Source organism: Uloborus diversus, unplaced genomic scaffold (genome assembly GCF_026930045.1).
Source record: "Uloborus diversus isolate 005 unplaced genomic scaffold, Udiv.v.3.1 scaffold_127, whole genome shotgun sequence".
Lineage (NCBI taxonomy): Eukaryota > Metazoa > Arthropoda > Arachnida > Araneae > Uloboridae > Uloborus > Uloborus diversus.
This window is the reverse complement of record NW_026557954.1, coordinates 256991-274399: the sequence shown is the minus strand read 5'-3', so window position 1 is coordinate 274399 and position 17409 is coordinate 256991.

The window sequence follows — 17409 nt, the reverse complement described above, 5'->3', positions numbered from 1 at the left end:
TATTAATAATAATTTAAAATAAATAAATAAATAAATAATATTTTTAAAAAATAAATAAATAAAAAAATATTTTTATAAAAATAAATAAACAAAAACTATTTTTTAAAAATAAATTAATAAAAAATATTTTTAAAAATGAATAAAATAAAAAAGAGCTAAAAATAAAAAATAAAAAGAGAAAGAATGTTGAGAAAATTTTTTTGAAGTGAGGGATTCGCGCCATTGAACTTGGAGGGGGGGGGGGATGGGCACCCCTGTTTGGTTACGACAGGTATTTGCCTTCTGTTTAATAAAATGATTCAACGCCTTACCGCCATTCCACGGGAAACGGTCATTTTGTCTTGCACGTGACGCCTCATATATTTCCTACATAAACATAATTTAAAAGGATAATGGTAAAAATTTTATTGCTTAACAAATTACAAACGAATGTGTGATTCCGAAAGCAAACGATTTCGTCATTACCTTTTTAAATAATTACTTTTTGATGAAATATTGACCCGTCACGTGCGGAGCCAAGCGACTGTACATATTTGTGGAATGGTTTAATACGTAATTGTTTGTTGACTACCAGCAAACCAGTATAGTATATTACCAGTATATTAATATAAACCAGTATATTCTGGAAGTATTCAAGAAAAGTGATGAAGATTAGGCGAAAGATGCTATGAATCTACCTCTTTTTTGACATTTTTTCCTGTGAAAGGAAGAAGAAAAAAAAAGCATATAAGAAGGCATCTTAAAAATATCGCTAAAAACAAGAACAAAAAAGTCAAAAATAAATACATAAAATAATTAAATAAATAGTGAAAAATTAAAAAGTGGAGAGTAGGATTTTGAGATAGTGTAAATGTGTGTCTATTAGTCTGTCCGCTCCCCCTCCCCCCCCCCCCAACCTTTAGATGGTTAGTCCGATTCAAACAAACCTTTTTTAAAGAAAGAAATAAATATCTTTGTGCAGAAGTCGGGTGTTTTCTCATCCATATTCTCACTTCTTTTGCATGGAAAAAGGCGTTCCTAGTAACGCCGAAACATGTGTACGCAGCAATTTGCAAGTTTTATGGAATAAAATGTTGTTATTTTTAATAAAACTTTTTCTTGTTTGAAAGATCTCGGCGGGGACCGACTCCGACTCCTTCACTTTAAAATGACTCCGACTCCGCTTCTCTGGCTTTTATTGTGAAATTGCGATTGTTGGGATTATTTGTTTCTATTTTCATTCTAAAGTTTTAGTTTATTTTTTTTATTTTGGTAGCTGGAAATAAAAGAAAATTCGGAGTGCTTTGTTTTCTAAGAAAAAGAAAGAGCTGTGCAGATGATTTTATCTGACAAAAGTTATTTATTTAAACGGATATTTTATTACTAAATTATTTATTTTCTAAAGTTTTTTTTAAGTTAAGTTCTCACCCGTTAAGTAACTGGTGAGAAATAAAACCCGAGGTGATTTTTTTTCTTTTCTTTTTTTTTTTTTTTGATAAAATGCACTTCTTTTGATGTCCTTTTCATTCTTGTTTATTTATTTATTTATGTTTTAAATCGATTAAAGAATATTTTTACTGAAAAATAAATTAGCTGCATTATTTAAAAGGTGTTACTATACTTCTTTTGCTTATTTATTTATTTTTATGTATCTATTTCATCAGATGATAGAGGTGTATTCGTTTAGAAATCAACTATAAATGTTAAAAAGGTATGTTTGACATAAGTTGCAGTCTTAGCTAATTAAGAGAATATTAGCCGGTAAAAAGTAGGCTCATTTAACTCTGGACGGAACTTCTTGCTATATTTCCGAGACTTGGTTTAGTAATTCTTTAGGAGGATTTTCGCAAACCACAAAGGTTAAACCCTGAAAACTTAGAGTTTTTTTACCTTACAGAAGAGATTAATTATGCATGTGAGTTTGGCAGCCGTGATGTTATTCCTATATGAAATGTGTTTTTTTACCTATGGGATAAAAAATACGTTTGATGAAAAATAAGTCTACATTCTTTGAGTATGTTATTCAAAACAGCTGAAAAAATTCGTACCTTAAAAACAATATTCCGGAAAAGACCAATTAAAAACATTTTCTGCTGCATATTTCAGACAAAATAACTAAATCTTGCATTATGGTTCTTTTGAACAATGTTTACTAATTTAAAAGGAAAGGGGAAAAAAACGATAAAATGTGGGGAATGTGGGAGAAAGTGAAATAGTTAGGATGACTTAGCTTTTTCAAAAGAAACAAATCGGGAATTCGTTTTGAAAATTGCAGTACATAAAGAAAGAACAAAGTAAAGTATAATAAAACTTGCATTAAAACATTACTTTAAATTTTTTGCAGTTAGTTTGTGGTTTAAAAAAGAGTGGTAAATTTTCATTTTCTTTTTCATGGAGCTAAGTGAAAGCTTGCTTAAAGTTTGAGACACGCATATAGGTTTTCTTTTTCTTTTAGTACGGAGCATTTATACGAAACGAGCTGATGTGTGCATCACATGACTTCCTTTTACTCCAATTTAAGGATAATAGTGCCTCGGAGTGAGCAAAAAAAAAAAAAAAAGAACACTTTAAATACTTTCATTCCAAGTCTGTTGCGAACCGAAGCAAAGAAAATGTTTTACACAGAGAAATTTTCCCAATATTGGCAGTTTTAATGTGAATCAATGGTTAACTCTATAAATATGGCTAAATTAAAACCAGATTAAAAAAAAAAAAACCCACCAAATTCGTCGCCAAGTTGGCGAAAAAACTTGGCGACCTAAAGCTTGGTGATATATCGCCAAGTGTTTGCCAAATTATATCACCACTTGAATTTACATTGAAATTAACAATTATTTTACCCCAAAAAGGTGTAAAAGAAACCCTTTGGAACATCCGAATGCAACCAAAAGAAAAGGTGCACAACTAGAACTTACTTGGAGTCTATGTACCAAATTTCAACTTTCCAGGACATACCGTTCTTGAGTTATGAGAGATACATACACACACACGCGCACATACATACGTACATACAGATGTCACGAGAAAACTCGTTGTAATTAACTTGGGGATCGTCAAAACGGATTCTTCAGGTGTCTATACGTTCTTAGGCATGTATCCGCATGTGGTCGGGTTGAAGAAAAAAAAATCAATATTCATTCGGGGACGAACAAAATGGAAATTAAGGTCGATTTTTGAGTGAAATTTTTTTCGCGAATACAATACTTCCTTTTTTGTAAACGGAAGTAAAAATAAGGTGAAGTTTCGTGACGGTAACATTATTCTATTTCTGAAATACATTTACGCTAAAAAGAATAAAATAAAAGATTTTTAAAAACATTACTAAGTACTTTTCAAAATACACTCAAAAGGACAAAATAACTCTTCTGAGTCAGAAAGGACAATTTAAGTATTCTTATGAAGTGTTTCTGTAGTTTTCAATTATTCCAAGAAAATGACACCACAAACTAGGAAAAGTGCGGCTCAAGTTATTTCAAACCAAACTTTCCCAGAGCATAGTTCAGCACTAAAATTTATGATAGAAAGCTAGATAATGATAAGAAATTTTCTACGTAACTTGAGCCGCATTTTTCTTCGTTTGTGGACTCATTTTCTTGGAATAATTAAAAATTACAGGAATACTTAATTTGTCCTTCCATACTCAGAAAAGTTATTTTTTCCTTTGGAGTGCATGACGAAAAGTACTTATTTTTTTTATTTAAAAAAATCTATTATAGTTTTTTTTCAAAGTTTAAATGGGACCGATAACCACTTTCGATATCTCTTCTTTACTTACTAATAATAAAGCAGTAAGTCTCTCTGCCTTGATCTCTGTCTGTCAGGATCTCTCTCTGTCGGGATCTCTCTCTGTCCGGATCTCTGTGACGCGCCTATGCCGTTCGGCCGATTTTCATGAAATTTGGCACAAAGTTAGTTTGTATCATGGAGGTGTGCACCTTGAAGCGATTTTTCGAAAATTCGATGTGGTTCTTTCTCTATTCCAATTTTAAGAACAAAATTATCATAAGACGGACGAGTAAATTACGAAATTATCATAACGTGGAACCGTAACATGGGTACAAGCCAATTAGCGAGACACGAAATTATCATAACGTGGAACCGTAACATGGGTATAAGCCAATTGGCGAGAAAATTCACCATACATTATTTGTAAATATACAGGCGCACCAATAGACCTTTCAATTTTCCTATTACGGGCAAAGCCGTGCGGGGTACCACTAGTTTATAATACTGTATTTAAATTCAGTAAAAATTTTCAACTCTGTGCAACTGTTTCTTATTTGCTTTTGACATTTCGATTATAATGATGTCTTTAATGTCTGTACCAATTTTCAGCTCTGCGAGTTTTCCCGAACTCGAATATCCATTTTGACCGGGCTATTAGCATGGTTATTACGGTTTCAAAATTATTATTATTATATTTATTTATTTATTTATTATTAGTTTGCAGTCTGCAGTGCTGTTTTCTTAAGGTTGTGTTTTATCTTTGTTTCGGTTTTATTTCTCGTTTAGGTTTTATATTGATTTCACGATACGCAATAGGGTTGTTTCCTTCAGTGAAAAGTACTATTTTTAATTGCTAAAATTGATAGAACAAGAAAAAAAATTACTAACTTTTTAAAATGTCCGATTTTGGAAGTAAGGCGTGGTATTTATGACGTCACAAGTGATGTACTTTGGCGCGCTACTCAACTGGCGAGCTGAATGCTTACGCTTGCTGTCTACTGCGTTTCCACGACACGACAATGGGGTTGTTTCCTTCAGTAAAAAGTAGTACTGTTTGTCACTGAAATTGATAGAATAAGCAAAAAAAAAAAATAATAATAATAACATGGACCCAGAAAATACTTTCATTTTCCCAACAGTTATCTTTTAATTAATTTTTTACAATGTCCCAGTTTAGAAACAAGGCGTGGCCTTTATGACGTCACAAATGATGATCTTTAGCGCATCTTTCTATCACGTTTCCACGTTATGATAATCAAGAAGCGAAATAAAATAGCGCTCTACGCTTGCTATCAACCCTATTGTAGCCGATACAAGTGAGTAAAGATGCTAATTAAACATTTTGCTCTGTGAATGGCAACACTGAGTGGTATTTCATCATTTGTGATGTCATCGGAAGAAGTATAAACAATGAAAACATACCGATTTAAGTAATTTTTTAAAACTATTACACTTAAACAAATTATTTAAAAAATGGTCAGATCCTATGTTTTTAAGCATGCTCTATGAGAAAAAAATACTTTTAAAATTTCGGAAACTACCCCATTAAGAAGCGAATTAAATATTTCTCGCTACGCTTGCTATCAACCATTTCGTTGCCGGTACATGTGAGTAAAGAAGCGAATTAAATATTGCGCAGTGAATGGTATTTCATCACTTGTGATGTCATGTGCAGAAGCGAAAAAAAAAAAAAAATGAAATTGAATCTGTTCACCGATTAAAATAATTGTTAAAAGATATTAAACTTTGTCAAATTATTTAAAAAAGTGGTTACATCCTACGTTTTTAAGCATGCTCTTTCAGGAAAAAATACTTTTAAACTTTCGGAAACGACCCCAATTCCTGAATGATGTAAACGAACTGCATTTTGAATGCCGCCTTTATATCTCATTTTCTTCAGTTAAGCTATGTTCCTCTTCGACTAGAGCTTAATACTTAAATACACTAAACCGGTTAAATAAACAACCCGTTTGAATTAATAACGTCAGTCGCTGCATTGCGAATTGACATTTTCGGCGTGAAAACATTAATCAGTAAAGCTTGGATCGTTTACAATGTGCTGCTTAATTGAGCATTGCACCCAGGATTTCTGATGAATATCATGTAATTAGTGCGGAGTAATTACACATTACGCACTGCTTTTAAGACACGTGATATTTTTCATTTAGTAAGAAGAAATATAAATTGACACAGCGATATAATGATGGTCACGATTTTAGATCTTCAGATAAATATGCTTTTAACTTATGAAAAAAAAAATGATGGGCAAGAGAGAAAGGGCAAAGCTAATTATTTAAATTAAATTTTTCCTTCCATTTTTTCCCCTATAATAATAACAATGATAATAATCGGATGAACGTAGATATACTGAAATCTGTGTTTTTTAAAGTTAAATGATAATACGTATAATAATATAATGTCGTGTAAATATACTGAAACCTGCTCTTTTTAAAATATGCTGATAATAATAACAATAATATAATAACATTAATAATAATAACAAAAGTAATAATAATAGTAATAATAACGATGATAATAATAACAAGACCGATGATAATAATAATAATAATAATAATAATAATAATAATAATAATAATAATAATAATAATAATAATAATAATAATAATAATAACGATTACAATGATAAGAATAAACGATGATTACAATGATAATAATGATAATAATAAACGATGATAATTAATAATAAAAGTAACAATAATAATAATAACATAGATATACTCGAATCAATGCTTTTTTCAATTGTACTGATAATAATAAAATACCTTTAATAATAATAATAATTATTATCATAAGAGAAGCGTAGATATACTGCAATCCGCACTTTTAAAAATATGCTGAGTATAGCATCTATAGCTACAAAACTATGTATAAATGTGACTTAAATAATTGTACGTAAAAAGTAAAATAACATTATTCTCGTAACGTCTGAAAACAAAGTTTCTGAAATAGCAGACGAAAAATTTTCTGCTACTCAGGTGACTTTTCGACTATACCGAGGAGAGCAATAGATTCAGAAAGAATTATACGATGGGTTAAATGTCTATTTTATTTTCAAATGTCTTTTACGGGAGCTGTATTCAAGATGACAAGACCATTTGGCAAACTGTCTAAAACGTATCCTCGATATTTCATGCTTAAAGGTCAATGGTCTACTGGCATAAAGCTTTCAAACGGCTGGACATTTTGCAGTGTAGAGAATTCAATATACATATACATTTCTATAAGATCAAGATTAGGAAGTTTTTTTGGTCGCCAGTGGCGATTAATCGCAGCTTCTCTTTTTCCTCGTCGATAACATTTTTTGCGAACCAAAAAATTATAAACAACAAGTTTACAGAAAAAACAGAGGTAATTATAGCTAAGTAGTATCATTAACATTAACTTTGTAATCAAAGTGCTAAGGATGCAAAAAGGATTTTATTTTATTTTTAAGGTTGGAGAGAATGGCGACTGAGTGCGAATGATACTGATATTTTTAGTTGCCACTTGTTTAGTTATTCGTCGTGTGGAGAATGGCGACTGATAATTTTGATATTTAGTGTAAAGATAGAGAGAGAGAGAGAGAGAGAGAGAGTAAAAGGAAGACAATCATCAAAGAGGCCGTTTCCAAAATTTTAAAATAATTTTTTTTTTCTGACAGAGCATGCTTAAAAACATAGGATCTGACCATTTTTTTTAAATAATTCATTTAAGTTTAATATTTTAAAAAAATTACTTAGATCTGTGCGTCTTCATTGTTTACGCTTCTGCAGATCACTCAGAAATGATGAAATGCCATTCAGTGTTGCCATTTTCACGGAGTAAAATATTAACTCGCATCTTTACTCACGTGTATTGGCAACGATATGGTTGATAGCAAGCGTTGAGCGAAATTTTAATTCGCTTCTTGATTATCATAACGTGGAAACGCAATAGAAAGATGCGCCAAAGAGCACCATTTGCGACGTCATCAAGACGACACCTTGTTTGAAAAATTAAGAAAAAATTGCATTCTATACTGCTTTCTGTTGAGATTAAGACATTCGAAAACATTTATTGATTTGTCGTGTCACTAAAATAAGTAAGTAATTAAAATGATAATAGAAAAAAAAAACATTAAATTCAATTTAAAAATCTCCTCATGTTCAGAATCAATACAGATTTAGTCATTATTAAATGCAACTTTATACATTAATGCTGCAACGTAAACATTAACACTGAAACTGACTTTAAATATATCCACAAACTAAAATTTAACTGCATCTTTGTTACACCATAGAATTTGCCATCGGGCTAAAAATTGTCCACCAACTTTTACAAACTGGGAAGGAAAACTCAATGTCATTTCAAAATAAATATTTATGGAACTTGGTCAAAAAATGTTTAAAAATAGAAAATTTGATCCCACAGACGTTGACCTTCAATAAAAAGTCTCACAAGCATTTCGGTCTGAATTAGGAACACATAAATTTCGAACACATGATGAGTTTGCGAAGATGGGGCACGAACCTCATTCATCTTCTCATGATACTATGGCACACACACTCTGACAAGTGAATGCGAACTAATTCAATTTTGAGCTCGAATAGCTTGGATAGGATATCCCTTTGGAAGCTGACGGGCTTTGTTGTGGTAAGCCTGAGATGAAGGAACGGTGTCATTAGGATGACGTGTTTATGCAACGCTTGATGGATGAAATGCCATGCAACAAAATGGTATATGGCTTTTAGAGAAAAATGACAGATTTATTACCACATAATAGGTTTAATTCAATTTCTTTCATATCTATTTGAGTACGAAATTTAGGAATGAAGGAGTTATTCAACCTTTGAGTGCGAATTTTCTGGAAAGAGTGGGAGGGGCTGGGATGATTCTAGTTATGACGCGTTGATGTATGTATTTAAAAAAAAATCGGTTTTATTTTATGACTAGAAAGTTGCCCGTCAAGGTATGACGGGTGAAAATTGCATCTACTCTTCTATATTTGAACGAAGCAATTGCCTGTTTGAGGATATTTTGATAGTTGAAATTTTAACCCTAACTCCAGTGAATTAACCCTAAACTCCAGTGGATAGCGTTAATTTTCAATCACGTTTTACTTCCTTGTACAAAAAAGGAAGTATTGTATTCGCACAAAATTTTCACCCAAAAATCGGCCTTAATTTCCATTTTGCTCACCCCCAAATGAATGTTGAGTTTTTTTTTTCAACCCAACCACACGTGAATGTGTGCTTCGGAACGCACAGACACCCGAAATATCCATTTTGACAATCCCCGAGTTAATTACAACGAGTTTTCTCGTGACGTCTGTATGTACGTATGTATGTGCGTATGTCGCATAACTCAAGAACGGAATGTCCTAGAAAATTAAAATTTGGTACATAGACTCCTAGTGGGGTCTAGTTGTGCACCTTCCTTTTTGGTTGCATTCGTATGCACCAAAGGGGGACTTTTGCCCCTTTTTTTTGGGGGGGGAAATCATTGTTAATTTCGATGTAAACTCAAGTGGTGTTATAATTTGGCGGACACTTGGCTATATATCACCAGTCTTTTGGTCGCCAAGTTTTGCCGCCAACTTGGAGACAAATTTGACGATTTAATTTTTTTTTTTTTAAATCTGGTTTCAATTTGGCCACTGTTGGTGATATTTTGAGAGTAAACTATTGAATCATATTAAAACTGTCAATAATGAGAAAATAACATTAAATTGGAGTAAAAGGAAGTCATGTGATGCACACATCAGCTCGTTTGATTCTTCATTTGAAATGGCTGTCTTACCTGTGAAACAGTTAAGTTACCGGATCGAGTTCTGCCTTGTCACAATAAAACCTTTCCCTGCATGCTAAACATTACCAAAACATATCATCAAAATATCATGCCGTGGCGCGAATTTCATTGTTGAAACACGCGGTTTACTCGATCATTGGCTTTTATTTATATGAGGATGTGTTGATCAAAAAGCGACACCAAAGTTGTTCCTAATGTCTTTTTCTTTAGTTCGTTTTTGTCAAAGATCAATGAAAGATGCAGCTCTAAGCAGTGCAGAGTCCCGTAGCAAACAAAAATATTGTATTAAATAATTTTCATGAAATATGAAAACATCAAATAATAGTGTTTCATGATTCAAACGAATTGTTTTTCTTCACTTATATTTCATTACTTACCATCGTTCATATTTTCTGAAGAAAGAGTTTTAATATTCGGTAAGCAATTTAAAGATGCCGTTAAACGGAAAATTGTGATAATCAATTCATAAGCAAACGCAAATGAGCATAAAGCATTCCACTAGAAAATAAGTTATTTTCGATGTTTAATATTCATTAGCTTGTTAAGTCGAATACTATGTCTCAGAAAAATTCACTGAAATATAATTATGGATATTCATACATTTTATAAAGCAACTGAAAGAGAAATTTTTTCTCGTTTACGAAACCTGTTTTTAAAACAAACTATTTTTGTTATTGATTGCATTTTTGTTTTACACTATAGGCAAAAAATATCAGCAGGTATAAACTTCCTAAGTAAAATTGAGTTAATCATTTCCTTACTTCATTCAGTTCACTTTGTTTCGCGTCAATGATTTCATTCTGGAGTGAGTTTCTTGCTTGTTCATGCCTTAAGTTAGGGGTTCCCGAACGTTTTGAGTCGCGGCACTCTTTAAAGTGTTAGAATTTTCTTGCGGCACCCTAGTCTATCTATTATATATGTATCTTTTGATACATTGGGCATTTTGTGGCACCCTGCGCCTCTCTCTGCGGCACCCACTTTTGGAACCTCTGTAGAAAGTTATTATTTTCATGCTTTTTCTCATATTTAATATGATCCAATTATGACTTTATTACAGTTGCAACATTTTGTTTCATAATTTATTTTATTTCATAGAGCAATTGATAAGGTTCACTCTCAAAGCTTTATAAAAAATTTTATAACAGTTATAATGAAGAACATTTCACTTGAATACTCAATACTTTATTTTTATCGTTTCTTTATGTAACATTTTGTATATTTAATAATTTATTTCATTTAAATACAGCAACTGTCAATTCTTTTCCCTAGCTTGAAAACTGTCTTGAACTAATGTTTTGCTATTCACAGTTTGAGATCAAAATGTCGCCACCGAAATGCCGCGGGCCAAAATGTTGTCGGTCCAAAATTTCGCCAGTCCAAAATGTCGCCAGTCCAAAATGTCGCCAGTCCAAAATGTTGCCAGACCAAAATGTCGCGAATCCAAAATCACGCTAAGTGCATATTGCCTCACTGGAATGTTTCCCAGTATTCAAAATAGCACAGATTAAGTGTAAGTAGTACACACAGTAATCTACAGAACCAATCTAGTCATTTTGGACCGGCGACCTTTTAGCCTGGTGCCATTTTGGACCTACGACATTTTGAGAATATACCACTATAAATTAAGCAGCATTAATCAGGTTTTTTGCGGTGCTAAGACACTTTTCTAGTAAGTTGCTGAAGCTTTTAAAATGTTTTCACAAAGAATCGAAGTAAAAGAAAGTTGTAAAACCACGTGATGGGGCGGGTAGGAAACGTCAAGTGGTAAACAATGAGCTTTAATTGAGTTTTTTGGCTTAACACTTCGTTTTAAATTCTCTTATACAGAAATTAATGTTAGTTTGAACTTGCGCCACAGGGTCGGCGGATGTAACGCAGCAGGTACAAAAAAAAAAAAAAAAAAATAATAATAATAATAATAATAATAAAAATAAATAAATAAATAACAAAAATTAAAAAAATAAATAAAATAATTGATTAACATATTTTCCCGACTTCAGCCCATAACTTTTAATCAGATTGTAAATCTTGATTTAAACATTTTCTATTAATTTTGAATTAAGTTTACAGCTTATCAATTGTTTCAATTTATGTTCTTTTAATTCTAACACCAATTGAAAAGCTTTGTTTATTATGTAAGATAATAAATCAAAGTATGAACATTTTCTATTAATTTTAAATTTAATTTCTAGTTTGAATTTTTTCAGTTGATGTTTTTTATTAAATTTATAACACGAATTGAAGAAATTTTATTTGTTATTTGAAATAGTAAATCTTATTTTGAACATTTCCTATTATAAATTTTCAGTTTGTGATTTTTTTTTCAATTGGTGTTTTTTTATTCCTCTCAGTGTATACGCATATGCTAGTGACTATGCAAAAAATGATGAATGTGTGAAAAAAGCAGGAAAAAAAGATAAAAGACATACTGTTTATACATATTCACTGGCTATAAAGTCACGGAGAACTTTCGCCTATACGGCGAAATGAAAAATGTTTCTTGAAATTTTTACAATAATAACAATAATAATCTTCATTTTCAAGTCTTTATTGTACGAAAACTGTGTATAAAAACAGCACCCAACAGTGTAAACAAATACAAGGAGCATTAAATCACAGAAGAATACAGTAGCTTAATTTTACCAACAAAAATGAACAAATACTTAATTTCCTGAAAGGATATAAAAGTGAACACTGCCATAAAGTGACAAAAAGCGTATGAAATTAAAAAGGTTAAAAGTGCATAAAAAGTTGAAATTGCACAAAAAAGAGAAAAGAAAAAAAAAAAAAGAATAAAGTAAACAAGTCAAAAACATCAACCATTACAGTATTCTCCCGGTACTGGGTGAGGTACTCAGTACTGAATTTTCGCTTACATCATCCGGATGTTTAATTTCAGAAGCTGACGGCCGTTTCCAGGGCCCGCATTGGCCTTTCACTTTTAATTACACAGATCTTTATTTACGCTGTCAGGCCGGGGCTCTCGGCGGACTAAAACTCCGGACGCATTACCGAAAGCATCGGATATCCTGTGAAAGGAAAGAATTCCCTGGAATATAAATCGATCCTCGCCTTATTTGTCGCATGTAATATCTAAGCTGTGTGAATTATCATGTGCAATTTTATGACCCCGATGAAAGTTATCTCTTGTTTTTGACTGAAAAAAAGAAAGGCATGATACTGTTACAAATTCTGTAAATAGTAATTATTTTAATGACTAACTTGTTGTAATCTGGCTAAATTTCGCGTTTATTCCATTATTATTCATTAAATATTATTGTATTCAGTAAATTACCGCCCAATAGCCAGGGCTAAAGCAGAAATACATGAAATACACCGCCAGCTCAGTCATTTCCAGCCGAGGACTGCAGTTTCTTGCTTATTAGCACTCATCAGCCCAACATAGGAAAGTGACTGAGCTGCAGATGAAAAACCTCATAAGGAAGCCAAGAGTCAGGCACGTAGCTAGAACTTTGTCAAGGGGGGGGTCCAAGGTTTCACGAACTTCAAAAGAGGAGGCATGCTAAAGCAAAATTAGTAGCTCATATTTACGTTAAAAAATAAATCCAATTAAAACTAATTATTAAAATATGATAATTAACTAAAATTAATTAAATAATTGAAATTGATACAGCATTTATTAAAAAATTATTTAACAAAAATTTTGCATTAAGTGGCAAAAAAATTAGTCAGTTTATAAAATTAGCATTAAACTAAAAGTTTTCCCATACTAAGTTTTCATACATGGATAGAAAAATTCCATCACATAAGCTTCCTCTGTTCTGATGCTTTGAAAATGAGTGATATAATTCCTATTAATAAAAAGTTCACAATAAAAGAAAATCGGAAAACGAAAACTGTTCTATGGATTACTTGGAAAACGCAGGTAATAGTTTAATAAAATATTAAAGCTTTGTAATATATTTCAACAAAACATGTACAAGTCATTTTATTTGAAAAAAATAAAGAAATCTATATCTATCGAGTCGAATGTATAACTATGAATGCAATATAACGTAATTCCGCCACCCTGTCCGATTTGAACAAGATTTCTGGCAAAATTCAACCACCCTCTCGACGAAAATATTAGCAAGGTTTCATTTAAAAAGCTTGAACTAGTTCTTTATTTTAAATAATCAGTAATCCAAGTTTCAGCACAAAGGTATTTATTTGTTATTTAGTTCTTTATTTATCTACTTTATAACATTCTTTTGATTATACGAAATTGAATGAAGTTTCTAATTTTATCCGTTTTCTAATTATCATTTCTAACCATCATTTAAAAACTTGAACAAACTATTAACTCTTTGATGGATGGAGACTTCCTTTGTTGCAATCATTAAAAAAAAAAAAATGCGTATTGCCGTTTTTTTAAAATCGTTATTATTATTTTTTTGCAAAACGAATTGGTAAAATAAGCTATCTTAGGATCCGTTATGGTATTTTTTTTTTCTTTCTAATGGGGCTTCGTTAGAGGCTTTAACCTTTTCGGACCTAGTGCGAACCACCGATATGGCATCTAGTCTTTCAAATGCTACCATTAAGGCGCGGATGTGACTGCACAGGAAATTTCGATGCCGAGTTTCCACCAGATGGAGACACTTGAGCTCTCTTCGGTGCGGAACTGAACTAGGGGTTTAATTTTGTCAAGCCAAACGAATACCTGAGAGATCTTTTACCTGTCGAGTAGTGGAATGTATGGTGAATGAAATTAAGCATCTATGTATTTTTATTTTAACAACATTTTGGAAAAAATGCAAATGATTGCTTTTTATAAATGTTTTTTATAAGGTCATGAATGATTTAAACATTATTGGCGATTTTCCTCTGATGTTTTCAATTTGATGTTTCATTTAAAAGATCAAGAGGAGGCATCGCACCCACCTATCTCACCACCAAACACGAGTTCAGTTTATTCTGCCAATACAAAAAAAACTTCTGTACAAATCAGTCTTTTTCAAATTAAAAATATAATTGTAAACAACTACAGGGAAAATGGCAATATACTCTATTACGAATTATCGTGTCAATATTTGATTATAACTTGGTTTCTTTACTGTCTTTATTAGCAGTAAGCAAGTCTTCGACTCGAAAATTCCATGATTTGGAGTCAAACGTCAAATTTTGATCATTAAGGTAATCTTCGTCCCGTTTGCGATTGCGATAATACAGTAGCATTAAATCAGATACATTTTCAACAATATGTAATATGCATAAAGCTAGCCAATTTTTGAAATCAAAACTTATAGGTTTCTTATAGCCTCAGTTTGTAAATTTTTTGCTCAACAGTCATCTGATGTTCAAAAGCCTAAAGACAATCTTTTGTAAAAAAATCTTAGAATGATTGTGGTTAAAAATCCAGTAATGATTTAAATCTACCTTCCAAAATTCATCTAACAATAATAACACTTCTGATTCTTTCATTTTCAAATTGGTATAACTTCCATTCTAGGAGCGATTTTGTAATCATCATGTATTCTCGAAAGCATATCATATTTTATAATGTAGGTATTGACTTTTTTTTTTCTTTCTTTTATGTGATGTTAGTAAAAGATATTATATTGCAAGAAATAGTAAATAATTTTAACTTGAAGAAATTAAGAGTTTAAAAAAAAATCTAATATAGACGTGAAAAACACAAGAAAATGTTCCTTGCATTGACCTTTTTAAAATTATAAGCGTAGTAAATAGCAGAAACTTTCACCTAGTAATTTTATAGTTAAATGCACATGTCCGTTTTTTGTTACGTTTAATGCTACCTTCGCAATTTACTAATGATGGATGCATAGACGCTTATTAAATAATTCCTCAGTAAAAAGGCGGTAAATACTAATCAGAAAATTTATTCCAATAAAACAAATACAAATATGCTTTTCTTGAAAAACGGAACAACATCGAAGAAAGATTTTTTTCTTCAGTTAAAAATGACTAGCTGCTCTTCTCTTGGGACCATAGACTCACATTTCAGTAAGATTTAAAAGTACGAATTTCTAATAATTTTTTTAAAATTACATGTGTTAATATGGCCGAACTTGCAATTTCATAAACTGATTACAGTAAAATATTCAAGTAATTTTCAATTTCATTCTTCGCTTCATAAAATTTTGATACAGCGAAAAATCATTTCGTTGCGTCAACTTCAAATTTATTTATTCACTTATGTTCAAAAAAAAAAAAAAAAAAACGAACTTTTCAGGATTACAGTTTAAAAGTTGTAAGCTTCCGGGGAGATAAGTAAATAAGTAATCTATTATTGTTAAAAATAAACAAAAAGTTTAAATAAGATTATTAATCAAAATATAAAATGAATCTGAAATAAATCATACCAAAAATATAAAGTTCAAAACTAAATTAATAATTAATATTTATTTTTTCTCATCCTCAATCACACGAAATGTGTAGAATTTTTCTTTCGTTGCTTTCGTTTTGTTGTCGTGAGGTGCAACAACCGAGAAAAAGCAGACAGTGGTCTTTCGGGAAGGGGGGGGGGGGGGGTCCGGACCCCATGGACCCCCCCCCCCCTTGGCTACGTCCTTGCAAGAGTGCCAAACAAACTGGTAGCTAATATGGAATTAGCGCAGACCAGACGAGTGACCGAAACAATGGTTCGGTTCAACTCAAATATTGAAGGCAAGGCATAGTATATTCAGTAAATTACCGCCCAATAGCCAGGGCTAAAGCAGAAATACATGAAATACACCGCACCAGCCGAAGACTGCAGTTTCGTGCTTATTAGCTCTCATCAGCCCGGCATAGGGGTGATAGAGGTTTTCCATCTCCAGCTCAGCCACTTTCCTATGCCGGGCTGATGAGTGCTAATAAGCACGAAACTGCAGTCCTCGGCTGGAAATGACTGAGCTGGCGGGTATTTCATGTAATATTATTGTAGTAACTTAACCTGGAAATAGTTTCTTGTAATGAATATACAACCTCTTTACCTCCGAATGAAGTATACGGTCCCCCATTTCTGAACGATAAGATTTGTGAATGGAATAAAAAGAAAATATGAGAGATTTGTAGAACTTTGTCGGATTTTCTAGACATTTCTTCGTTGGGTATAAAACGCCGGACGTCTTGCGAATGGGGGAGTCAGCTTGTTTGTATTCTAACTGTGGAGTCTCGTTTTCAGCGTTATGCTGGAAGTGTATATTAGCCTTTGCGCTGCGTTTTTGCGTATTTTGATGTGAATACGTGTGTGACCGTTGAGTTTACGGTGTTAATTGATTTTTGGCTAATTGCTATGGTTAATTTAGCAGTTGCTAACGATATTTCTTGTACATAGTTGTAAATAAATCTCCTGTGTTTTCTCAAGAACTGTGTCGTCATTAAAGAATTTCTTGAAGTGGCTGGACTCGTAACAATACTATTACCTGTTTATGGTAACACTTTCGGTTGGTGACAACTACAACTTTAAAACTAGGAGTTGTTTTAGAGATGGTGAATGTTTATCGCGCTGTATTACATGGTAAAAATTAGAAAATTTAACTGTTCAGTATTTCTTTAAATTTTCATTTGTTTGTAGTTTTATGCAGGGCGTTCCGTTTTAACCTGCAAGACCTTTATTTTCGCAACCGTTAGTCCTAGATGTATACTTCCAACTGCAAAAATTTTCAAAATTAGATGAATTGTTAAGATATGGAAAGTTTAAAGTGAAAATGAAAATCAGTCAAAGAAAAATAAAAATAATAATAATTTGAATTTTGACATTTTGAATTCAAATTATGTTTTTCGCAATCACGAGTGTGTGTGTGTGTGTGTGTGTGTGTGTGTGTATGTAGGCATGTGTGTTTGTGCCCAGGCGTGAGTGTATGGGTAGTTGTGTGTATGTGTGTTTGTGTGTGGGGGGAAGGCAGTATATCTGGGTTTGTGTATGTGTTTGTGTGTCTGTATGCATATGTGTGTGTGTTTGTGTGTGTA